Source organism: Haliotis rufescens, unplaced genomic scaffold (assembly GCF_023055435.1).
Source record: "Haliotis rufescens isolate VD_foot unplaced genomic scaffold, xgHalRufe1.0.p SCAF_10, whole genome shotgun sequence".
Taxonomy (NCBI): domain Eukaryota; kingdom Metazoa; phylum Mollusca; class Gastropoda; order Lepetellida; family Haliotidae; genus Haliotis; species Haliotis rufescens.
This window is the reverse complement of record NW_025963780.1, coordinates 35,299,918-35,306,081: the sequence shown is the minus strand read 5'-3', so window position 1 is coordinate 35,306,081 and position 6,164 is coordinate 35,299,918.

Here is a 6,164-nt window from a genome sequence, read left to right as displayed (position 1 = left end):
ACCGACCCCCGAAATACGGAGACTACATCTACCCAACCTGGGCGACAGCCGTTGGATGGCTCATATCCGTTTCGTCACTCCTACCGGTACCGTTGCCGACTGTTTTCATCTGGACGGTTTACAACACACAAGGAGCAACAATGAAAGGGGTAAACGCAAATTAAACACTCGAATCTTATATAATTATTTTCTGGTTGAAATGATAGCGCAGTTCATGTCATGTCAGTCATATTGGTTAATATTTGCTACGTGTATTACATGATGAATGATAAATCAGAGAGGAACAAAATCATGTAACCACTTTGAATAACTTACTGAAAGCTTCGACTATATATTGGGGCACGGGTGGCCCAGTCGTCTAGGGTGCCGCGATTCGCTGTGCAGAGTTGAGTCCCTTGTGCACGCCAGAAACCTATGAATGTGGGTTCGAATCCCGGTTCGCCCCGATTATGTTTCTAGGTTTGTCAGCACCGTACCCGTGCTCATGGGTTTCACCAAAGTGGTAAACGCTTGCGACCTACATCACTCTGGGTTTTTCTCCCACAATAAGCTGACACGCCGTGATATAACTGGAATACAGTTAAAAGCGGCGTTAAACCCAACTCACTCACTCGACTATATAAACATTTGTTTGGGAAGAACTTAAGAGAGTTCCATATACCTGCCCTGACACATTTCAGAAATTGAAGAAATCTCTCGTGCCGAATTAAAACTGGAGACAATCAGCGCCAGAGGAAGATTGTACTGAAGACTTACAACCAATGGGAAACCTTGGGCCAAACATCGCATAATCGAAATGAATACACCTAGATGCTAGAATATTATAAAATAGATCTGTCCTCTTTCTGCATTCATAGGCATGAGTATTCAGCATGTCACATCTATGTCATCTGCCTCCTGGGAAATGGTATTGTTCCTGTCATTAGTGTGAGAAGTGTGGCTTTTATGAGAATCCTTTAATCAGGATCACTATAATCTGTCAGACTATTTTATTTCTTTGTCTGTTGTTTAACGGCACCGCAAAACAATATTTCAGCCATATGACGGCGGTCTGTAAATGATCAAGTCTGGATCAGACAACCCAGTGATTGATATCATGAGCATCGATCACGCCTTTGCGATACGATGACATGAACAACCAAGTCAGCGAACCCGACCAGCCGATCCCGTTAGCTGCCTCTTACAACAAACATAGTCGCCCCTTACGACAATCCCTAGCGAACCCGGGGTAGGCAAGAATGTGTCCTACTCTGACGAAGACAACACTGTCACTGGCGAAGACAACCAAAGAATGATTCCTTTTTTAGTTAGCCTCTTAAGATACGTTTACACGTACCATGTTGATCCCTGGGGTAATCTCTCCCAAGGGGCAAGGTACACAACTCATGTTGCGTTAACATGATTCTTTAAGTAGATAGGTTACTGAATGCAGGTCTTTTCTAGCAGACCATCAACACTTACAAATGTTGTTTCAGAATATGATAAAGGCATCCATAAATGGAAACTAGTATTGAGTGTGATTTCACCATTACTTAGTGAGGGGAGGACCATATACACCGTTGGCATACCGAGTGTTTCGACTCGTTTATCTGACCCACAATCACATACAGAATCAGTGTTTAGGCAGCATCGAACACACAGCAAGAGTTGCAGAATACTTATTACGAGTGAATATCTTACCGCCAGTAATAACGTTGGTTTGCAGACACCCACTGTGTGTCTGATCGTACATGGAGTGCGTAATACGCTAAGAAGTGCTTCCTGTCGTAACATATCTCAAAAGAGAAAGTTGAAGTTTCCAAACATTGTGTACATGATGCTACGGTTTAGATATGCCTAGAGGTTTAAATGTACATTTTACGAAGAGCAGTATTTCAGTTCTATCACTTTGTGTCACCTTCATAGTGTTTGAAAACCTTACATGTTGAAGGCAAATACAACAAGTTCAAGACGAACTATCCGAGAAGGCAAACATTCATATCATTCTCAGCAGTATTCATATAAAAGTTGACAGCATGTTTGGGAATTTCAAAGACTGAGTGAGAATGCTTTTAGGTTGTGTTTCATGATATTTCAGCAATATTACAGTGGGGGACACCAGAAATTGGCTTCACACATTGTAACCATGTAGGGAATCGAATCCCTGCCTTTGGTGTGACGTGCGAACGCTTTGACCACTGGGCCACCCCACCACCCTGGGTTGTTTCAAAGAAAGGAGGAGAAGATACACAACAGAACTAAACAGAAGTGAACGTGTAACAAGATGAAAACGAGTTGAACCTGTTGAAGGAAGTAGATGTCCTTCCCGATGAAGCTAGTGAATTACAAGGCCACCAAATGACAGCTGATCCGGCCTTCGTGACCTTTTTGTAAAACGAAATCTGAAGACAACCAACGACAGAACTCACTCAAAGACAAGTGGTGAATTGTTCTGCCTAGATTAACCATTACAATTATATAAAAAACAAGTTCCGTGTCCAAATGTGTGCGTGTTGATGCACGTCCATTACCTTCTTCAAGAATCCTGTTTTGTTTTACCAAGGATTTCACACAATAACGCACGACATAAAATGTAATGTTGTCATTTTTCCTTGCATTGTGTCAAGCTTTTCAGGTTTTGTCCCTGCAATGTAGAGTATCGTTACATTCTTAGTGTTCAGTAAATATTGTATTTCACTTTCATAACAAAATGAACAGAGAAAGAACGTAAGAAGACATTGTTTATCAAACCATTTCAAAATGCACAATTTTCTTCTATAACAATATCACGAATTCACATGTCATATTCGCTATGGAATACCATGATCGCTACGTGCAAAACTGACTGCAATATCTAAGACAATACTTCCAAATTTGACAAACTCAAAATGGCCGCCCCCGTCATATCGTTGGTACTAACCATACTGTAAATGACACAGCTAAGGTACAATATAGTTGTTTGCCTACAACATTCACAATTTCTGAAACGAAAAATAGGAATGAGGTAAAATCTCAACTCTATAACTTTAAATATCAATCCGTGCACGGTGTATATATAACACTGCAGAAATATGAAACATTTATCTTTTCTTTAGAATTGTTGCATTTTAATTTGACATAGTTTATTCCTCGCCCTGAAGGGAAGTATAAGGATTAGTTTAATTTTATAGCATGTATTTCGTCATGTTGGTTTATTTAACATTTCAAGCCCTGCAGTTACCGAAACGAAACATATAAATCATGTGCATGAAATGTTGATGCTATTCTTTTTCAGCAATAAGAGATACTTTAAAATTGTCTGTATGTAGTTAAGTGATGCATCTGACTATTTCTGGTAATTAGCTGACATTATTTATCCATTCATGTAATTTTCTGATTGACACGGTCTGTTCTAAAGAAGAGTTGTACTCCGGACATCGTCACTAACAACTTAATATTAAACATGTTCTGAACATGCTTGGTTAGTTTGTTTTTAATTGAACGCCGTTTTGGTTTCTCTAAAAAATAGAGTCTGTAAAATGAAAAGAGAGTGAAATGAGAATTCAGGTCAGGCATCTAACGTGCACTAAATAATTCTCCCTTAACAGAGTTATTGCAAATTATTGTTCAACACGATTAGATACGGCCTTCTATTAAGTATGACATAGTTCAATAAACAACACATGTAAAACAACGGATTTGATGTGAGAACTTTTGTAATTGGTTCTCTTCATCATCATATGTATCGTGTTTTCTGTGTATAGCACAGTATTGTTTAATGGAATTCGCTGTGTGTAATGTATGATTCATACCGTTTCATGCATGGTTTATTGCTTTGACAGTTCCAACTTTGGGCAGAGATTATACACCCGTATGTGCTCTTTACTTCCGAATACATGGGAAATCGATGGGATGGTCTGTAGTTAAATGTTTTCCTAAAAATAATACGATTGCATGATACATTCACGATGGTTGGGTTCTGAAAACGTCAGGGTGGAGTAGTTCTGTGACTTTCTCCAAGTTCAAATACAAACCAGTGATTGGTAATACGTTCGCATTAGCCATCCTCGACAATCGCTGAACGATTAAGCAAATAATCATGGAGACTCGTCACATTCCAAGAACTTGGAAGTAGAAGTACATAGACCTTGCAAGTGGTTGTTTGCTAATTTGGACGTTTCGTTTGTTCATATTTGCTTATTAATATTAAACTAGCTGTCAGTTTATATTCAGCATTTGTTCTTTGTCTGAAACACCTGTGCTTTCAACATCTCACGTGATCACGATCTACGTCGTGATTGGTAGAAATATAATCGTAGATTAAACGAGACTTACCTGTAAGTTGAAGGTTGATATAGATTATATGAAATAATCAGTAGGAGGGATCACGTGAGTTGATTAAAATGTTTCGTGGAAATCATTCGATCAAGTAAAAATGACTGCGTGACCAGACGAATCAACTATTTATATCCGATAAAAGAAACTGCCTTATTTTAGCAACAGTGCTAAAATGACATTTGGAATTTCTAATAAGCAGATACAAAAGAGAAAGTGACTACATGAACGTAATCCCTATTAACCAAAGCTGACATAAAACTGAAAATCATATCTATCGGAGACACACCAAATTACCAAGTTTTATTCATTACTATATTTATTACAATGTCAATACTTTAGTGATACATTTTTCAGTGAGTGGTATGATTTTATTATTTTACGCCGCTTTTAGCAATATTCCGGCAATATCACAGCGAGGGACACCAGTAATGGGCTTCACATATTGTACCCATGTGGGGAATCGAACCCGGGTTTTTGGCCTGACTAGCGAACGCGTTAACCACTTAGCTACCCGACCGCCCACATTTTTCAAAGGGGAGGGCACACAAACAAGAATCATATTCAACAACAAAAGTTCCTGTGACACCAATATTTTAGTGTATTTTTCAAACAAGTAAAGCTTGGTTTTCTGTACTGTAGTACACATGTGGAATCAAGTCACAAAAACGAAACTTCTCCAGAAAAGCATGCATTCCAAGCTGACTTTTTGCAAGCCCAATGCATTTCACTACCAAAGAATTGGTATAAAAACATGTGCTTTAACGGGATTCCATATGCATTGTTTAGCATCGTGCGGACAACAACCACTCAGAACTACAACAAAATTACGCAATTATTCAAGATTACGAAATGCCACGCCTGTCCGAAAATGAGCGTCTACGAGCCATTGGTATGCTTTGATCAGGATCGAGTCAACGTGATGTTGCAAGACAATTTAACGTCCACAGAAACACCATTTGGTGTTTATGGCAACGTTGGCAACAGACGAATGCGGTCAGAGACCATCCTCAGAGTGGCAGGCCACGCGTAACCAAAATCATCGACAAGACAACTGGATTCGAACAACACATCTACGAAATCGATTCCAGCCAGCAACAGTGACTGCAAGAAGCATCCCTGGCCTTCGACGAATATCTTTACCCACCAGACGTCCCATTTTTACAGGAAACCACCGTCAAGCACGTCTGCAGTGGTGCAGTGTGCGTCTACGCTGGACGGCCATGCAGTGGGGACAAGTTCTATTCACTGACGAGTATCGTTTTCACCTCAGCCACAGCGATGGACGGATTCGAGTGTACCGACGTCGAGGTGAACGTTACGTCAATCATTGTGTCATGGAAGAAGATCGGTTCGGGGGCGGCAGCGTTATGGTATGGGATGGGATTACAGCAAGACAGAGGACCCGTTTGATAGTGGAAGAGGGAAATCTCAATGGACAGCGCTACCGCGACGAGATCATCGGCCCTGTTGTTCTACCGTTTTTGCGTCGTCATGGCCCGGGCATTACCTTTCAACATGACAACGCCCGGCCTGATATTGCTCGACTTGTTCAGGATTTTCTTCAACAAAACAACGTGAATGTCATCCCCTGGCCAGCTCGCTCCCCTGATCTCTCACCAATCGAGCACATGTGAGATGAGATGGATCGGCGCCTTCGACGTCAACCACGTGTTCCACAGACACTCCAGGAACTTCGAAACATGCTCCAGCAGATATGGACAGGTATCCCACAGGACTTTTTGCGAAGCCTGGTCCATTCCATGAGACGAAGATGTGTTGCTTGCATCGCAACCAGAGGTGGACACACACGCTATTGATTTGTAAATTGACATTTTGGCATGTTCATGTTTTTTTTATGAAATCACACA